This window comes from Pongo abelii, chromosome 2, assembly GCF_028885655.2.
Source record: "Pongo abelii isolate AG06213 chromosome 2, NHGRI_mPonAbe1-v2.0_pri, whole genome shotgun sequence".
In the NCBI taxonomy this organism is placed as follows: Eukaryota; Metazoa; Chordata; class Mammalia; order Primates; family Hominidae; genus Pongo; species Pongo abelii.
The window spans coordinates 199,157,567-199,178,614 of record NC_085928.1 but is presented as its reverse complement, the minus strand read 5'-3'; the positions used below and the strand labels follow the sequence as shown (position 1 = coordinate 199,178,614).

The 21,048-nt window shown below is 42.0% G+C and overlaps 1 protein-coding gene across 1 annotated transcript in view; it reads right to left on the bottom strand.

The window, feature by feature from the left end:
- TPRG1 (tumor protein p63 regulated 1) overlaps positions 1-20,836 on the bottom strand; it is a 163,906-nt gene extending 143,070 nt beyond the window's left edge. The window contains exons 1-2 of the mRNA XM_054553124.1: positions 20,768-20,836; positions 20,271-20,325 (exon numbers count right to left, since the gene is read on the bottom strand). The gene's annotated coding sequence lies outside the window, so the exon portion shown is untranslated. The remainder of the gene's footprint in view (positions 1-20,270; positions 20,326-20,767) is intronic.
- Between the last annotated feature and the right edge of the window lie 212 nt (positions 20,837-21,048).

Sequence of the window (21,048 nt, the reverse complement as noted above, 5' to 3'; positions counted from 1 at the left end):
AGGTGACTGTTGTTATGTTTTAGCAAAGAGACTGGTTGCATTTTACCACTGCCCTAGAGATTTGTGGAACTTTGAACTTGAGAGAGAAGATTTAGGGTATCTGCCAGAATAAATTTCTAAGCAGCAAAGCATTCAAGAGGTGACTTGGGTGCTGTTAAACGCATTCAATTTTATACGGGAAGCAGAGCATAAAAGTTTGGGAAATTTGCAGCCTGACTGCGATAGAAAAGAAAATCCCATTTTCTCAGGAGAAATTCAAGCTGGCTGCAGAAATTTGGATAAGTAATGGGAAGCCAAATGTTAATCCCCAAGAAAATGGGGAAAATGTCTCCAGGGCATGTCAGAGGGCTTCATAGCAGCCTCTCCCATCACAGGCTGGGAGGCCTAAGAGGAAAAAGTGGTTTTGTGGGCCGGGCCCAGGGTCTCCATCCTTGTGCAGCCTAGGGACTTTGTGCCCTGTGTCCTAGCCACTCCAGCCATGGCTGAAAGGGGCCAACATAGAGCTCAGGCCATGGCTTCAGAGGGTGAAAGCCTCAAGCCTTGGCAGCTTCTATTGGAGTTGAGCCTGCCAGTACACAGAAGTCAAGAACTGGGGTTTGGGAATCTCTGCCTAGATTTTAGAAGATGTATGGAAATGCCTAGATGTCCAGGCAGAAGTCTGCTGCAGGGGTAAGCCTCTCATGGAGAAACTCCTCTAGGGCAGTGTGGAAGGGAAATGTGGGGCCAGAGTCCCCACACAGAGTCCCTACTGGGGCACCACCTAGTGGAGCTGTGAGAAGAGGGTCACTCCCCCAGACCCCAGAATGGTAGATGTGCTGACAGTTTGCACTGTGCACCTGGAAAAGCCATAGATACTCAATGTCAGTCTGTGAAAGCAGCTGGGAGGGAGGCTGTAACCTGTAAAGCCACAGGGATGGAGCTGTCTAAGACCATTGGAACCCACTTCTTGCATCAGTGTGACCTGGATGTGAGACATGAAGTCAAAGTAGATCATTCTGGAACTTTAAGAGTTGACTGCCCTGCTTGATTTTGGACATGGATGGGGCCTGTAGCCCTTTTGTTTTGGCCAATTTCTCCCATTTGGAATGGCTGTATTTACCCAATACCTGTACCCCCACTGTATCTAGGAAGTAACTAACTTGCTTGTGATTTTACAGGCTCATAGGTGGAAGGGACTTGCCTTGTCTCAGATGAGACTTTGGACTGTGGACTTTTGAGTTAATACTGGAATTAGTTAAGACTTTGGGGGACTGTTGGGAAGACATGATTGGTTTTGAAATGTGAGAACAGGAGATTTGGGAGGGACCAGAGGTGGAATGATATGGTTTGGCTCTGTCCCCACCCAAATCTCATCTTGAATTCCCACATGCTATGGGAGGACCCAGTGGGAGGTAACTGAATCATGGGGCAACTGTTTCCCATGCTGTTCTCATGATAGCAAATAAGTCTCATGAGATCTGATGCTTTTAAAAAGAGGAATTCCCCTGCAAAAACTCTATCTCTTTGTATGCTGCCATCCATGTAAGATGTGACTTGCTCCTCCTTGCCTTCCATCATGATTGTGAGGCTTCCCCAGACACGTGGAACTGTAAGTCCACTAAACCTTTTTCTTTCATAAATTGCCCAGTCTCATGTGTGTCTTTACCAGCAGTGTGAAAAAGGACTAATACAGTTGTAGATTTGATTTGCATAATTAATTAATTCTGCATATAAGAATGTCTTGAACTTGGGTACTCCCCCTTTTTCCTATGTGACATACATTAACCTCCCTAGTGCAACTCTAAATGGCATAAAAGAGTGCTCCATTTAATTGATTAATTCAAACACATTTTGGGGGAAACTTCTCTGGGCCAAGTACTGTGCTGGGGAAAACGGAGAGGTGGAGAGTAGAAAGCAACCTGCAAATACAATTTCTTCCCTTAAGGAGTAATTGTCTGTGAAAGAGTCAGATCTGCAAACAGATAATTATGAGATGTCTAGATAAAGCATTAGGCAATAATCTGTATAGTGTGCAATAGGGGCACTCTCAGTGCAACTGCAGAAAGTCACACTGAGCTGTCTGGATACCTATGGATCTAGGAGCTCTTCCACCAGGCAAACCACTAGAGACACACCAAGTATTCAGTACAATCTGTGGCTGAAAGACAAGGTTTATATGTCACTCTAGGAAGTTACCTTTTGGTGATCTCAGTGATGGGTGAGGACAGCCACCACTAGGGAAGTGACAAATGGTGTGCAAAGCTTTCCATTCTGGATCAAAATAATATGTCTATGCCTGCTTATAAAGAGTAGCAATGTCCCATTTGAGAACCAGGTAGAATTGGAGACCCAGAAATGTATGGTTGCAGCTCCATGTAAAAAGAAAGAATCTTAACTGCGCATGACCTTCAAGTCGACAGAAAGCATCAGACAGCATAAGGATATATCATCGATGTTGGTAAGTTGACACAAATGCACTACTAGAGGAGGACATTAACGTGAGAATCAGTCCATGAATAAAGGTATAAAACACTGTATTCCCATCCTCCAGCCACGCAGATGGTTCAACCTGAAGTCTTATGTTGACACTACTAGAGAGAATCTTTCCAAATACTGCAAGTTTTCATTGATGCAGACACTGAATTCTAATTCCTTTTTAGAGCTCCAAACATCCTCCATTTGATGTAAAATCAGTCAGTTTAGGAGACATTGCTCAGAAGTGTGAGTTTCCTGAGATTTATAAAATGTCCTTAAACCATGGCTAAGTAAAACTGTTACAGAAAATTCTAAAGCTATAAGTTATCTCCAAAATTATGTGTAGAGTAAGGCAGTGAAGAGAACAATGAACTCAACTTTTAGAAACCAGGTTTAAATACCATCTGCTATTAATTTGCTGTCTGATTCTGGGCAGTTGACTTCAACCCCTGGAGCCTGAAAAAATGATAACTCTTACCAGAACTACTTTACAGGGTTGTAGAAAGATAAAATAAAATGTTCTGTCTATGTACATCAATCAAATTACAAACTCTACGAAGCATATTTCTTTTTTTTTTTCTTTGAGATGGAGTCTCACTCTGTCGCCCAGGCTGGAGTGCAGTGGCGCGATCTCAGCTCACTGCAACTTCTGCCTCCCGGGTTCAAGCAATTCTAGTGTCTCAGCCTTGTGAGTAGCTGGGACTACAGATGCCCACCACCATGGCTAGCTAATTTTTGTATTTTAGTAGAGACGGGGTTTTGTCATGTTGGCCAGTCTGGTCTGGAACTCCTGGCCTCAAGTGATCTGCCTGCCTTGGCCTCCCAAAGTGCTGGAATTACAAGGCATGAGCGAGTGTGCCCGGCCCATGAAAGCATATTTCTCTTTCCTCCACCTCAATAAAAAACCCGTCCTTTTCCTCACAGCTGGTGCCCATTTTCTCCATTTTCTTTTATAAATAAGCTCCTTGAAAGGAACATCTATATTCACAATCTCCAATTCCTTTCTTCCCATTGTCTTGAACCTGTGCCAGCACACTGCTGCATGCTCAGTTCTCAGGCATCATCCAACTCCACCTCTCAGCAGCATCTGTACCATCTGATCAGTTTCTCCTCCTGGGAAGACTCCTTTGCCTGACTCCCAGGACACACCACATTCACCTAGTGTCCACCCAGCATGCTGGCTGCTCCTCCTCCATCTCCTTTCTGGGTTCGTATAGAACCTGAAAGAAGTGGAGGAAAGAGGAAGTAATAAGAATATTCTGTTCTAACGTGTTTTTAGTAAAGGGGTGCATTGTCTATAGAAAATGTAAATGAAAAGAATTATTCTCATTATTACCATGTGATAGAGACTGTAAGCGATTTCAGTGATACAATACCCCTCTCTGCTGGTGTGGGACCACTCTCACCACCCCCTTTCCCATTTGGTACACCACTGACTGGGTTCACTACACCTCTCTAAACTCAAATGTTCAGCATCCCAGAAGTCAGTCCATAAACCTCTTCTCTTTTCTATCGATACTAACTCCTTTGATTACCTGATTTGATTTCATTGCTGTGAATACCATATATATATATGTATGTACATATATAAGTATATGCATACATAAACAGACATATATATGTCTATACATATATATGTATAGACATATATATGCATAACATATATATGCATACATATATATGTATAGACATATATATGCATATGCATACATACATATAGGATTCCCATTGTTTATCTTCGGCTCTGATATCCTCACTGAATACCAGATTTATACATTTACTCCCCACTTAACATTTCAAATTTAACCTGTCCATAAGTAAGCTCCTAATACTCCTTCAAAACTTATTCATCTCACCATCTTCTCCATCTCAAATAAAGGCCACTCTTTTCTACCTGTTGCTCAGGCAAAACTGTGGTGTTATATTTGACTTATCTGTCTCATTATCCCTCATTCTATGTATCAGCCACTAGAATCAAAACATTCTCATTCCTGCACAACCAGCTACATCCTCATCCAAGCTTCCACATCATTCATCTGGATTATAGCAGTAACTCCCTAAGAATCTCTCTTCTTCTGCCACCTCTCTCCCCACTTCACCCTCATCTGTTCTCAACACACAGACAGAAGGATACCTTTGAAACATAAGTCAGACCATGTCATTCATCTGCTCAAATCTGCAAATAGCTCCTATTTCAATCAGAGTGAAAGTCAAAGTCCTTATTGTGTTTTACAGGGTCCTGCATTATCACTTTTCCCTGTTCTCACTCCACAATCATCTAACTTCTAACTTCATCTCCCAAAATCCAAAGATCTTTCCACTCATTTCATTCCATGCCTTATTTTTCAAAGATTCCAGGCTGGCAAGATCTTGCTTCAAGGCCTTTGCACTTCCTGTTCCAGCTGCCTGGAATACTCTTTCACCAATTAGTGCCTCGCTGACTCCTTCATATCCTTAAGTCCTTTACCCAAATAATGCCTCATTCCACCCTAAGCACCCTGTCCAAAATCTAGCTCTCCATAACTTTCTATCCTCTTTCTCTGTTCTATTGTTCTCCATATCTCATATATTATATATTTTACTGAATGGTTTTGTTTATTTTCTGTATCACTATAAATATAAGCTCCTTGAATAAAGAGATTATTATTTTTGTTCACTGCTGCTATTACCAGAACTACTTATGGGGTTGTAGAAAAGACACAATTTTCTTTCCAAAACTTAAAACAGATATTCAAAAGCTTTCAATGAATGACACTTGAATAGATGTTTGAATTGAACCATTGTTCAATAAATAGTTTAAAATGAATGAATCTTGTTCAAATACCTCATTTTACTGTGTCACATCACCTACATACCTCTCTTGAGGCACAGAACTCTGAGATATAAGTACAACTCTAAGCCAGTCCCACACACAATCATACACATGAAAATGAGAAAAGTTTGGTTATTTATAAAATACCTTGGGGGAGTTGTGTAAATATTAAATATTGCTCTGGTGACAGTGAAGCCCTTTGCAAAACAAAAACTTTCCCTTCACCCACCAGGAATGCTGTGAAACACAGTGGAGCATGCATATATTTACGATTTTTTCAGTAATGTTTATTATGAAGGAATCCAGGGTCAGGACATCAAGAACCTTCTATGCCTGTTCCTTATAGGGTGACTGCTTCCCAGACCAAAGGACAAAGGTTACGTACTAAAAAATCTCCCCGCATCACACAAGTTAAGAACTCAACTTGTGCATCATCATTTTTCTAACATTCAAATAACCCAGAAGAATAGACTTTCTTGAGAGAGAGAAATATTTTCCATATTTTTAAATGAGTCTTATAGGTTGCTTAACGTATTTTAAAAATATTTTTGTCCATCTTTCTAATTCCACTGTATAGCACCACCTTGCCTTACTCACTTCAGATGATACTGTCTACTGTATTCACGTAAGTGCTCAACTTAATCCTGTTCTTTTTTTTCTGTTACTTCTGAAAATCCTAATGTAGAGCTAAGTTGTGCCTACACAGACATTCTCTCACTGACGACTTACAAACTTGGATAACAATGAGCTAATAATCATGAACTAATGTCTGGTCAATAGCCGTAATGCCCATCAAAGACACCATGTTGTGCCTGATCTGAAACCCTGAGCCTGCCAGCACCCAGAATCTGGTGAAGACCCAGACTTCTGGCCTCATTCCACTTCAGTTCCACTGGCCCTATATTGAGCCATAGTAAATGCTTCCTACCCTTCAAATATACTTCAGATAGTATTGACTTGGGAGTTTACTTAAACTCTTCTCTAGTTGAAAACTCTTCTCACATCTGTCAATCCAAAGCCCAGTTTGAGTGCCACTTCATCCTTACAATTATCTCTGATGGCAACCTACCTAGTTGCCATAAATCTCTTCTTCGTGAGACCTCAACATTTGCTTTCTTCTTCATCTTGAAATATTTATCATATTCTGTCTTGCATTGTAGTTATTTGTATACACATTTTCAATACTAGATGGTAAGCCCCTTTGAGAAAGGGTCTCTACTCTTTCCCCCTAAATCCCTAAGCTTAGGGTTGTATACACCATAGGTGATCAAAAGGTGATTATTATATTAGTGGGTGAATAAGAGAAAACATGCCATTAAGCTAGTTTCCAGGATTTCAGCAATTTGGATTCTTTGGAAACAGGGCATTGTATTGCTATCTATGTGCTATCATACATCATAATTTCTTTTCTTGTTTTTATGCCATTGATCCATTGAGTAAAGAGGATTACCTTGTAAGTATCAACTGTCCTTCCTATTCTCTTATAGGCACCTAAATATTATGCTGCAGCAGCGTCATCTTGCTTAACACTTTAGCATTCAAGTCACTGAGTTTTGATAGCTAGCTGAAGAAAATATCCTGGGTAGGTATCACAGCCAACGGTATGTTCTGCTGAAGTCGTCATATATCCTATACCGCTTACATAGTGAGAGGTTGGGGACAAATAATTAACTTCACCTCTTCCCTGGTGCCATTAATCTGTAGCCTGGTCTGTCATTATGTAGAACTAGGTTTCCCTTGAAAGAGAATGATTGAAAGGAATCCTAATACCTAAGAGATTGGAAGAGATCAGAAGTGGAAAATCCAAACACTTGGTAGCCTAAATCAGGTAAAATGGGAGCTGTGGAGGATGGGGGAAAACATGTTCTATCTACAGGAAGAAGATGCTGCCGGGCCCCAGCACAGGTGTTATCCATGAGGGGATGTGGGTCCATTATTATCAGATCTCCTGATCTTCCTGAAAACAAGATATCTGGATTTTTTACAGGAAATTTCCTAGATATCAAATACTTTGGAACTAGTTTTATCTTGTTTAACATGGCAGCACAAACAAAGCACATCTGCATGCTGGATTCACCTGTGGCTGCTGCTCTGCAACCTCTGGAGTAAATGAATTCTCGGACTTGATGCTGCCATAAGATTAAACAATGTTGAGTAAAATATCAACTATCACTTCAAGTTTTAAAAGTATTGAACTGAGTGACACGTATTTAGAAAGATCCCAGAAAATATAAAAATCCAGACAGGCTGAAGAAAATGAAGATGCCACCACTTCTTGCCCATCTCCCCATCTTATACCTAAGGAGAAGCTCCAATATTTGGCTGAAACAAATATTCCAGAAGAACCAAGTCCATAAAGACAGAGTCTTTTCTGACAAATTTCCCCAATCTAAAGGGCATGACACCATCTCTAGTAGATGCTAAGCAAAGATCAAAGTGCCCTAAAACTTTTAATTGGAAGAAATCTTAAAGAACATCTAGTTACAGTCTCCAAAATGACATGGCTAATGCTTCTGCTTGGGACTCCTAGCACCATTCACTACGTATTGTGGGCAATGAAAGAGTAAGAGACCCATATGTGGACTTGCAGCTCCAATGATACTGGCGGTGTGACTTGTGCATATCACTTCATCTTTCTGGGCCTCAGTTTCTCTGTTTTGAATAAGGTAACTGATTAAATGATTTCTTCAGCATCCTTACAGCCAGAAAGACACTAAGAATATACAGAAGTTCCAGCCTGACCAACATGGTGAAACCCCGTCTCTACTAAAAATACAAAAATTAGCTAGGCGTGGTGGCACATGCCTGTAATCCCAGCTACTCAGGAGGCTGACGCAGGAGAATCGCTTGAACCTAGGAGGCGGAGGCTGCAGTGAGCCGAGATCGTGTCACTACCCTCCAGCCTGGGCAACAGAGCAAGGCTCTGTCTCAAAAATAAAAAGAAAGAAAGAAAGAAAAAGAATATATAGAAGTCTGCCAAAGATTATATAGCATTACAACCCACTGCATTTGTGGTGGTCCCAAGGGATGACTATTAGCACTGTCATAATAAACTCAAACAGACACACACACACATACATACACGCGCACACACACAGAGGAAACATTTCCTTCCACAACTAAGAATGATATAACCTTTTGAGCATGAAAAGAAAAATGATAGCTAAAATTAGCATCTTAAAAAGTAAACTACATAATAACTGAAGATGAGATTTCCTTAAAACTGTAGAACAATGAGATACTATGATAGCTGTCACAAGAGAGGAAATTGCAGGAGTCTATTTGAAAGGATTTGGGGGTGTTTTTCCCCCACTGAGATTTGCTTTTCTACATACCACAGTGTGACTGAAAAGCTAAAATATTTCCCCAGGGCCTGTATGATCTGTGCCTCACTACACTGCCTCTGACATTTGGAGAGTGTCATTTAGCCCTGAATTAAAACCTGCTTATACAGACATCTGGAGGATGTCTCAGGTGCCAAGTAGTCATCACTGTCTCATTTGCCTATCACCTTTCAGTTTACAACTCCCCTTTACATACATGCCCTCGTTTGTTCTCTAAAAACAGCCCAGTTTGATGGGACCTATGTATCATTATAAAATTTCCCTCAGATGAATTCAAAAATAACCCTCTAAAACTGCCTGCAAAGAAATAATCACCTTTTGTCTGCCATTTAATGGTTCAGAAAGGCTTTTCACTTCTTTTGGCTTTTGGGGATAAGGTATGACCTGCTGGGTTCTACAATAGAGGAAGAGGGAAGAAGGAATCCAATCTAATCTTGGCCTTAGCGTGCTGATCCAATTGGAACAAATCACTTCAATTGACCAAGCTTCAGTTCACTAAGCCACCAAATGGAGAAAATTATACCCATCCTACTGCACTATAGGGCAGTTAAGATCAAAATCCATATATAGATAAGTATGTCAAGTGGCTTTATAGGCTAAAAAATGCTAGCCTACAAACCTCATCAACCCTGGACAGTAAGGAAGAATAGGGGAATTTCACATGGTAATGCAAAACTACAAACCTAAACCAAACTGCAAGTCAGTGGGGGAGGTGACCAGAAACTCAGCTTGGGGGACAGAAGCAATTGGTTCATAGAGAAATAACCCATCTCTACAGAACCAGTGACAAGCCACTTGATCTTACCTGACTAGGCTGGTCCTCAAGGCTCTTCTTTCTCTTCCTGCACAAAGGGGGCTAGACCACAGATAGTGGCCAGGAGAGGTGTGATTGGCTCAGATAAAGCCAGGCAAGACAGTGCCCTGTGCTGTGACCCCACTCAGTCTGAATCTCACTTCACCAAGTAGGCTGAGAGTTACATTCTCACCCTCAAATAGTCAAATGAAAGGACTGAGGATGTTTACAGGGTGGAACTCAACCTGTCAGAGGCAGAGAATTGGGTTTGTGGGTGGGGCCTTTCTTGTTCTGCAATGACACACCTTTACCTCCTGTCCTCTCCCTCAAGAAGTCCTGCATTTTTCTGCCAACTCCCTCTAATACACATCCGGCTGAGGGAGCAGGAGCAGCCTATCATCCATTCCTCCATGGCTTCTGTATGCCTCCAAGTAGTTATAATAAAGCTTAAGCCTGAGGCCTACACTCCTATCATTAATATTCTTTATGATGGCTTGATTTATTGGATATTTGTGATTTTAAGCATCACTACCACTCTTGTCAAAAATGTAGAAGACATGTAGAGCAGTGTATCTCTGAAAACAAACACATGTACACACAGAATCTCTGGTCGGTATTCCTATTAGGAAATGTACCACATGATATTGCCTCTATGTAAGTGTGTATCCCCCTCCCTAGATGGGGAGCCCCTTGAGGGCAATGCTACATCTTATTCTCTCATATACTCCTCAAAACACCCAGCAGATAGTAGGTAATAAATAAATACACATTGAATTAATGATGATCTATTAATATCTATTTAGTGAATCCTGATCTCTCATTTAATGGATTTGCAGCCTGTAGCAAGTCATAATTTATCTTTCTGAGGCTTTTTAATTTTGGTCATCTGTAAGTCGAGAGTATCATTTCTCCTTCAGAAATGCAGATAGAATTTGAAAGGAAGCATATGAGAATAAACCTAGGATAAGATTTGACATAGCAACGGTGCTAAAAAAATGAAATAGAATCTTAATGAACACATTCTGAAACCTAAGCAAGTGTGTTCTACATACAGAGTCGGTATAAAATAAAGTATGAACTGCACAAGTAGGTGGATTGCTGGAAGAAAGGACAGCACAGAAAACAAAATGCTGTATGTGTATGATTGAATTTCAATCTTCTATCCTAAATTCTCGACTTCATTCAGCAGACTCTGGCCAAATCCGATTGTATCTGTTTGACGGCTGGAGGAATGGGGGTGCGCTGACAAACTAGATTGCTTGAATTCCATTCTTTTACAAGAAAAATAACTAATATTCACTCTTCAAAAAATGTTGTTTAAAGTTCCAGGAATACTGAGGTCATGAAGAGATTCCATAGGAAATGAAATGCAAACTGGCAACTCGCCACTCAGGAGAGGTCACAATGAACAAACTCAGCCCCCAGGAGAGGTCACAATGAATAAACAGTCCCTTTACCTGCTTCCGCCATGTCGAGGACATCATGTATACTAACTCAACAGTAGTTAACTGAGCAACTACCTTGAGCTTTCTCAGTTATCCACATAGACAAAGATATGAAAATGAACCAAACACATTCTCTGGCATAAGGAGCTCAAGAAGATAAAATTTGTAAGTGAATTAGTATTGCACGGTATAGAAGATGATGAGCACCACGGACAGGATCACAAGTACTATGGTAATCCAGAGGAGGAAACAACTCCAGGAAGGCTGCACAGCGGAGGAGGCGGCATTAGATCCGGGCTGTTTAAAGAAGAGCTAGGATTTCAACAAGCACAGATGGTAGAGTTGGGTATAAATGTTATTGGTGAGATGGACTCAGCCACAGTTACCTGATCGAACTGATTGATGCCCCCTCCCTAATACAGACCCCAGGCTGAAAAGCGAGTTTTACAGAACCGGTATCTGGGTCACATCACTTAGACGCCGCAAAACTACACGGCAATTAGAAATAATTGCGAGGCAAATACTGTTCCCGCTCAGCTCCAAATGTCTTTATGATGGCGCAGGTTGGGGGCACAAAAGGCAGGAGGAGTGGAGACATGCTGGATCCCAGCCTGGTCTCTTAAGAGAAGGACTAAGCAATGCACTGCTGTTTGAAGTATGCTATTTGAAAGGGCAAGAAACTCTGTGAAAAGACATCAGTTGTTCACACGGCATCCATCTAATTATCGTTAGGTTTCCAGTGGTCACTGAACACTCCTCCCAGCTCATGCTGAGCTCCGCCATACTGCAGCCTGCAGTAACTGGGGCAGGAAACATAATACATCCAGGAGGGGCACAAGCAGTAGGAGTAATGCCACACGGAAAACCTCAGCTCTGGTCCCTGCTCAGCTGCTCACTGGGATCAGAGGCAAGTAGCTTAGTTCTCCCCAAGCCTTGGTTGCCTCTTCTGTGCAATGGGAATTACAGTACACATCCCACCAACCTCCCTGGGCTGTTGAGGGAGAAAATGAGCTCCTGGAGGTGATAAGAGCTTTGTAAAATTCAAAGTATTGGTATGAATGTGAAGCAATACTATTACAGAACATATGGCTATATATAAGAATTAACTTCATGTGTATATTTCCAGGCATAGCAAAGGCTATGTACAGATCTCCCAGTAGATGACATGCTCAATAGCCAAGGAGCAGGGAAGTACAGAATAATTTTTACCAGATTGGTAAAATTTATTTCACCAATAAATTGGTAAAAAAAGATCATTTCTCTCTGTGTCCTGTCTCTTCTCTCTTTTCTATAATAGCATTTACAGGCCGGGCCTGGTGGCTCATGCCTGTAATCCCAGCATTTTCGGAGGCTGAGGTGAGTGGATCATCTGAGGTCAGGAGTTCAAGACCAGCCTGGCCAACGTGGTGAAACTCTGTCTCTACTAAAAATACAAAAATTAGCTGGGCGCAGTGGCGGGCCTATGTATTCCCAGCTACACGTGAGGCTGAGGCAGGAGAATCGCTTGAGCCCAGGAGGCGGAGGTTGCAGTGAGCCAAGATCGCTCCACTGCACTCCAGCCTGGGCAACAGAGTGAGACTCCATCTCAAATAATAATAGTAATAGCTTTTACAAATTATTGTTCTTCCTCTTCTCATTCAGCTCTAGTGTCTATGAGAAATAATGTATGTTGTTACTTATTTAGGTTAGGAAACACCGGTATGTTAGAACCCCTATTCTGCCATTTTTCAAATGGGGATGGAGTGACATACTGATGATCACACAAGGTAGCCTCGTCCCTGGACTCGGCAGGGCTGTTCTCTTACACACTGCCTGGGGCAGCAGATGGGCAGGAGGAAGCACAGGTGGCATGGATCCTGGTCAGGTATGAACCAGAATCACCTCATGTCCAGGTCTCCCTCATAGTGGATCATGCAGATAAAAATTGGTACATAAACATGCATCACTGGGAGTAAATAGGTACTGTCTACAAGAATCCCATATCCCAACTCCCCAGATACATCCCTTGTCCCAGGAGTCTTTTGGGAAAGAGGAGTTCAATGACAATGAACAGATACTGGCAGCAGTTTTTGAAGTGAACAGGTACTAAGCAATATGAATTTCCCCTTCTCTTGCGTTCCAATAGTACATAGCACACATCACTGGTACTGCCCTCTTATAGTTAGTTTTCTTCCCCGATATGCATCTATCTACCCTCTTTAAAGATAAGGACCATGTCTTAAACAAGACATTCTTTTTAGGATCTAGCAGAGTACAATGCCAATAGTAGGTACTCAAAAGATACCTACTTTGACGGATGGGTGAATGAGTAAACGAATGAATATATAAACGACTCTGTTTTCCTTCACAGCCCTACAAGGCCTTGCAGCTAGAGAGGTGACATTTCAGAGAAGGAGAAACAAAAAGCCCCTTCTGCTTTTGACAAGGGACTAAATTCAGCCCAAAGCATCTTTTTTTCTCTCTCTATTTACTCCGGACAATCTGTCCCTTATCAGATGAGCTCAAGGCTGGTTGGAAATACGCATATTTTATTTGAAAATATCTGCTTCCTCCAGTTTTGTTTTGCCACATAGACATTTGTCTGCTTTGCTGTATGTTGTGTATCAGATAGGACTCAGACAAACTGCTTTGGCTTCCTAAACTGTTTTGTTTTCTCCATTCATTTATCATTGATCTCGTTTCCTTCCCTGCATCTCACTCTTATTTCCAAGTTCCAATTTTATCCGCAATGAAAGAGAACAATTTCATTGTTGCACAGGTTCACTGAGGGCTGAAAAGGGCACTGGCATGGAAGTTAGAAAGCCTAAGATTTAGTTCCCATTCTGCCACTAACAAGCAATGTGACCTTCAGAGGATCGCCTCTTCTATCTTGCCCTCTATTTCTCCTTTACAAAATAAGGTCTGCTCTTGACAGCCACAGAATCTAAGTGCAATACTTCCAGACTCTCTAGATACCAATCTGCTAATGTTGCACCATTTTTCACATTCGTTACAGATGGGGAAGAATTCTTGTACGTTTTTGGCTTTGGTTTGAGACCCAGTGAGGGTCCTCCACTCCAGATCCTCACCTGACTTTCTGATCCACCCCAACCAAGAATGGCTTCATGGGCATGCAACCCGTGCAGTTATGCAGGCCTGCAGGTAGAAGGGCCTTGTGCTTGGTTTTGTTCCGCTGTTGTCATGTTGAAATTCTTAATAGTTCTTGAACAAGCAGGCTGGATTTTCACTTTGCACATGGCCTCGCAAACCAGTCCTGCCCCTACTCTTACACTCGCACTCCCCCAAAGCAACAGAGAGCTAAGAAAGAACCAGGAAAAGGAAAACAAGGGTGTACTTTGCCAGCCATTCATGGCAGGGAGAAGGGCTCCCATAAGGCAGAGCTTCACTTTGAAACGCCCTTCCTTACAAATATAAATCAAAGGAAAGACAAGGCGGGAGAATGTGATACTTGCCACGGTCTCCACCCCATCACCCTTCCCCATCTTCCTGGATGGGAGGTCTGACTCATGCCTGGGGTGTGGCTCACCATTCCTGCTAAGCACCTGGGCTCCTCCCTGTTCACAGGGCTCAGGAGGAAGTGCGGGTTACCCTGGAGTGGATGTGGAAACCATCCAGTCTCCACTCAACGTCACAGAGCTAGATGGAATCTCACAGCCGACTCAGGCAACCATCACAGCCCACCTTCATCAGAGAAAAAACACTGCTTCTATTGGAGAATGGGCTGATGCCAGTTCACACTGTGAGCAGCTCCCACCTCTTCTTGGCATTAATTTTGGATTATCTCTCCCTTTCTGCATCTTTGGGGTACACAGGGGAAGAAGTTACTCCTCTGTCACACAAATAAGAGTTCCACCCCCAGTTCAGTCACCAGCAGACTCGGATGCCCAATATATGGTCGAATTAAATTGAAAATGACTCTGATATTTTAAAACCTCAGTAAGATGAAACTATTACCATTGTATTATTTTTTTTCTCCCTACCTAAAGTTCTTCTCCTAACAGCTTGAGGCATTTTACATGTCTCATCAGGGAAGAAATTAAAGAAGGAAGAAGAACCTTGACAAAATTTAAACACATAAATGAAGAGCTAGTGATAAATTACAATGCAAATAAGATAGGCTTTTGAAACGCTGAGACACCAAGGAAAGTATCAGGGATACTAGTTAGGATAAAAGGTATTATGCATTTCTGTGTAGGCATGGAGAGTTACTTCCCTAGTTGACTAACTCCCTGGGTGTGCTCGGGCAAGTATACCCTTATGCAAGTTTCCCTCGGTATCCTTTGGCTTACTTGTCAGCAAATTAAAGCAGTTTGGACGTGTTCAAAGTGAGGTCTCTTCTAGGTTGTCATTCTATGCTACTAAATATCAAACTGTTATCACCTCCATGTCAGTGTCCCGGCTTAGGGATTGATTTTTGAAGTAAGATTACACTCTAGAACCTAAGTTGGCATGGCAACGTAATGAAAACAACAAAATAGTTCAATTCAAAAACTTGAGTTTGGACCATAGGAGTTGAACCAGAGAGGAAGCTCCTATGGCACTCACCCATCAACATAGTCCCTTGAATTCCCATGTGAAGACACTGAATGCTCTGTTCTCTTGGAATGTCTGAAGTTTAAAGGGAAATGGTGGCCCCTAAGGCCAAGGCCATATTATTGAGGGTCTGGAATGCTTAGCCAAGAAGTTTATGTTGAATTTTCATCTTTATTATGTTGTTGGGGATTCTACTCAGTGATTCTGTCTTGACATTTGATGATTTCTTTTGAACTGCGACTGCTCTCTGGGTTTCCAGAGGGCCCAAATCACCTGGGGAGAGGGAGGGAATCTTGCTTTTGTCTGTCTTAGTCCCTGACCAGTTACAGCCCTGCTTCTGTTCCTGTAGCCTAAGGGATTTTCCATATTGGCAACACTCAGCGGCCACCTGAATCACACGGGGAGCAGTTTCCACCTCTTGGCACTAATTTTGGATTCTTTCCCCCTTTCTGCATCTTTGGGGTCCACAGGGAAAAACTTACTCCACTGTCACACAAATAATAGTCCCACCCCCAGTGCAGTGACCAGCCTGAATCAAAGACAGGCCCAGAGTCCAGGGCTTATGACTCCAGTATCAGCCTGGATCTTCATGCCAGGGCATCCTTCAGTGTCCAGAAAGAGCCTCTCACCCCGAAGACAGCATTTGACGCGCAGGTCCCTGGACACCTGCCTGAGAACCTCATATTGAAAATGCACATGCCCAGGCCCCTTGATTTACTGGATTAGAATTTCTGGGGGTAGGCCTAGAAATCTCCATGTCAACAAGCCTTGCCAGATGGCTGTTATGCACATAAAAGTTTGAGAACCAGAGTGTTACAGTTTCTCCATCTACCGTGACAGTCATTTAGAAAACTCCAACCCAGAATAGACTGTACAAAAGCTCAGGGGCAAGAACCTGTAGGGTGAATCAGTCTTGCTGTAAGGAAACAGCAGTAAAACCTGTGTGTCTGGAACACTGGGTGGCAGGCAAAGTTGAGGGTGTGGTAAGGTTAGAAGGCAAGTAATCTGTACATGAATGACCCATGATTCTTTCATTTTTACATTGCTCCTCACTGTATGATATAAACGTTCCTAGGTGAACTCTAAGTTTCAATACCCTCCATCCCAAATCCTCATAGCTGGATATCTGTACTCTTGCTGACTTACTACACATAAAAGAGGTTCTTGCTTAATCACAGTAATAAGGGTAAAAATGCACAGAGATGGGGGCTGGAGCTAGCTACATTGTACAAAGGCCCAGAAAAGAGAAATCCTGAAGGTTTTTGTGAAGGAAAGGAGTTCAGCAAAGCCCATCCCCATTTCCAGGGATACTCTGCCACATGAAGGCTGAGGACAAGCTCCAGCTCCTCAGAGTTTTCTTAAAGCACGTTTGGGACCCCAGGGGACATGGGAGTTGTGGAGGGAACCTGCCACACAACATGCCATATCTGTTTTCAGAGGGTGTCAACACCCTCCTTCCCACACCTGCTGTTCCCAAATATCACAACCTGATTTTTTTCTCCAACCTCCTGTCTTGATGATGATGATTAAATATTCATGGAATGCTGTGATGCCAGCATACTTTGTGAAATTTCAGATACCTTTTTTTTTTAAAAAAAAGGGAAGCTTTTATTTTTTTTAGCTTATTTCAATTTTGAAAAGATGTAAAAAGAATAACAAATGCAATGACTAGAGAAGTAGATGATGAACAAAGAAGCTAGTATCCTAGGTTTTCACAACTGTGTTTCGAGCCAAAAAGTGTCCCACTTTAAGAAAAAAAGTAGGGGCCAGGCTTGGTGGCTCACGCCTGTAATCCCAGTACTTTGGGAGGCCGAGGCAGGTGGATCACCTGAGATCAGGAGTTCAAGACTACCCAGGCCAACATGGTGAAACCCCGTCTCTACAAAAATACAAAAATTAGCCAGACATAGTGGTGGGCGCCTGTAGTCCCAGCTACTCAGGAGGCTGAGACAGTAGAATCGCTTGAACCTGTAAGGTGGAGGTTGCGGTGAGTGGAGATTGTGTCACTGCGCTCCAGCCTGGGTGACAGAGTGAGACTCTGTCTCAAAAAAAAAGAAAAAGAGTAAAACTCAGAATTTAGAAAACAAAGACATGAAGAAACAATTGTTCACATTATAAAAGAATCTTCTCTTTTACCATGAGTTCCATTTAGGCAGCAAAGTTCCCAACTTCATGTAAAATACAAGTAAATGCATGTAGGTATATATGTCTTATTTATTTGTTTATTACACAAAAAGTTTACCTTCTTTGAAAAAAATGCATATTTTTTGAGAACCAAAGACTATTAGCTAAAGGTATCATCTTATCCAATTGTTTTCAGAATGAGTCTCGGCGGGGGTTCCAACGTACCCCAGGGACTGCCCTGCTATACAAGCAGAGCCAAGAGGGTAGAGCCAAAGGATGTCCACTCCAACCCAACCCCGGCAACTCCACTGCTATTCAGGAATATATTGGAGGCACCTGTAAAGTTGTGGCGAAGCCCTAATGGCACTCATAGAAGCCTAATTCTTTCATTTTACATTCTGGGAAACTAAGGCACAGAGGAACGTGACTGCTGCAAAGTCATATCCTGAATTTTAACTTCAGTCTGGTATTTCCTTTTCACTGGAACTTGTTGCCCCATAAAGTCATCATTTGATTAAAGAAGCAGGTTTATCTCCTATGAATGTTAGGGTTTTAAGCCTAAAACTGGTAAATCATCACAATAACCAAAACAATTGGCTATAACAAGCTTGACATTTGTAAATGTCTTCAGATGAGCTGGCCCATGTCAGAGTTGATCACAGTTCTGTCTTGAATCATAACACAGATAACTTGAGCTAACACAGATCAAAATTTTATTTAAAATACCAACTAAAGCAAGGTGTTATCAAGATGAATCAATGCCTCAGAAAGAAATAGTCAGAGAAAAAATTAAGAACCCCATTTTTTTTGTTTTGTTTCGTTTTTTTAGATGGAGTTTTGCTATTGTTGACCAGGCTGCAGTGCAATGGTACCATCTTGGCTCACTGCAACCTCCACCTCCTGAGTTCAAGTGATTTTCCTGCCTCAGCCTCCCGAGTAGCTGAGATTACAGGCACCTGCCACCATGCCCAGCTAATTTTTTCTATTTTTAGTAGAGATGGGGTTTCACCATATTGGCCAGGCTTGTCTCGAACTCCTGACCTCAGGTGATCCACCCGCCTGGACCTCCCAACGTGCTGGGATTACAGGCATAAGCCACCACGCCCAGCCTAAGAACCCCATGTTAAATCAACTTGCATCTTAAATTTATTTCTCATTATTTAACAAGTATTTATGTAGTGCTTATCATGTGCCAGAAACTGCCATAAACACCTTACAAATATTAATCACTTAGTTTCTACAACAACTCTCTAATGAAGGTATTACATGTTATTGAAATTTTATAGGTGGGAAAATTGGGCACAGAGAGAGATCTGGTTCTCTCTCCAAATTTCCCCACATGTATCTTATGTCTAGAGTAACCTGGATTAATCTGTTTTTGAATGATCCCCTAGGGTTTTCTACCTCTGTCTTTAGCTTTACTGTCCTTTTGATTTGGAACATGAAATGCTGTCTTTCTCTCTCTTCCATACCAGCCATCAAGGACCCAAATGTTATTATCTGGCTGTTTCTAGAGCCAGATGTAAACCCCACCACTTCCAAATTCTGATACCAACTCATTATATCTTCGTTGTCATATTACTTACCCTCCGGCTCAAAAAAGCTTTCAATGTTTCCTCATTGCAAATCAAACTGAGTACAAAATTATTATCCTGTCATTAAAGACTCGTAACAATAATGCTTCACCCTTATTCCCCATTGTTTCTTTTTGCATATCATATTCTCCAGCCAAACTAAACTGTCAGCATTTCCCAAATATGTCTCAAAAGCTGCTACACCGCTGCTTTTCTTAGAATGGTCCTTCTTCGGCCGGGTGCGATGGCTCACGCCTGTAATCCCAGCACTTTGGGAGGCCGAGGTGGGTGGATCACGAGGTCAGGAGTTCAAGACCAGCCTGGCCAAGACGGTAAAACCCTCTGTCTACTAAAAACTACAAATAAACTAGCCTGGCATGGTGGCAGGTGCCTGTAATCCCAGCTACTCAAGAGGCTGAGGCAGGAGAATCACTTGAACCTGGGCAGCAGAGGGTGCAATGAGCCAAGATCACGTGACTGCACTCCAGCCTGGGTGGATAGAGAGAGACTCCGTTTCAAAAAAAAAAAAAAGAATGTTCCCTCTTCCTATAGTCCTTCCCCATCACCTCCACATAGAGAAAGTTTTCACAGCCTCAAAGAATCTGTTCTAAAGTTACCTCCTCCATGAAGCTCTCTCCATTTCTCTTCACACCTCCACTGTTCAGAAGCTACCTGCCTTCACCTTGACCGTCCATATCCTTTTACCTTTTTCACGGCACGTGCAGTATCTGTCTTACAATGTAATTATTTCTAGACTATTGTCATTACCTGATTAATCTGAGAGCTCTTTGACAGCAAGAGCTGTCACATTAGTCACTGAAACTACCATTATTGCTGGCATATAATAGATATTTAATAAACATTTCATAGAATGATATAAAATGAATTGGATAAAGAGTGAAAAAATGGATAAAGGTGTAGGCACAATTATTTTCTTTAGACCCTACTGCCAGGCTTTTGGGCCTGAGGGATGGTATATTTTGCACAGTTTTTGCACCCAGAAAAGATAGTTGCTGAGAAAGGTAAGGCAATGTGGACAAGAAGAATAAAAAAAAAGAGAACCTACTACTTATTAAGCTAGGAGGCAATAAGCAATCTAATATGCATGTAATATATTTGAATCTTTTGTTTTTTACAATACTTCTCCATTTATGACAGAAGAAACTGAGGAGAAACAAGTGAATAACTTGCCCCAAGGCCACAGAGATAGTCCAGTTCTGAAGCTCCTTTCCATGATGTACTGCTTCTGTAACAAAAGAAAAATGAGAGAGGCCTTGCCTGTTCCCTCCAGCCCTAACCCCCATGATAATTCTATACTCGATTACCTCTACAGTTGTATGTGATAAAAGACAATAAACAATATATGCTAACACTTCCTAAATGCCTATCACATACCAGTGAATTAACAGGTACTTTGAACACATTATCCTAAATTCTCCTGATCATCCCAGGAGGCGGCCATCACCAGTCTTATTACAGGGAAGGAATACAATGAAGTTCTGTGTCCAGGCCATGCCACAGGGCAAAGCCAAAGATCCAATCCAGGCCATTATGAGGCACCTTTTCAATTTTGCCTCATTGCCTCTTCTCCACAGATTCTAGCCATAAGTGGCATACTAAGAGATTCTCAACAGCAACAACGACAAACAAACAAACAAACAAAAACATAAAGAAGGAATCATTACTACCTTGAATATGAAGAACACAATAAGTATTTTCCATGTGATGATCTAAATTTTCATCCCCCAGAGAAGAGTATCCTTGGAAACAGGTCTGGCAGGTAAACAGAGTGGGGCAAGGCCAGCATTCCAACACTTCCCTCTGAGCTTTTGCCTTTCCCTGGAGTTCTTTTATTTTGATTCCTGTTGCCACCACCAAGCCTAGTCCCCATCTCCCTGGATTGGGGAGTTGGGTTGGGGAGGATGAGACAGAAACACTATCCCTCTTTTCTTCTCAGCTCAAGGTAAAC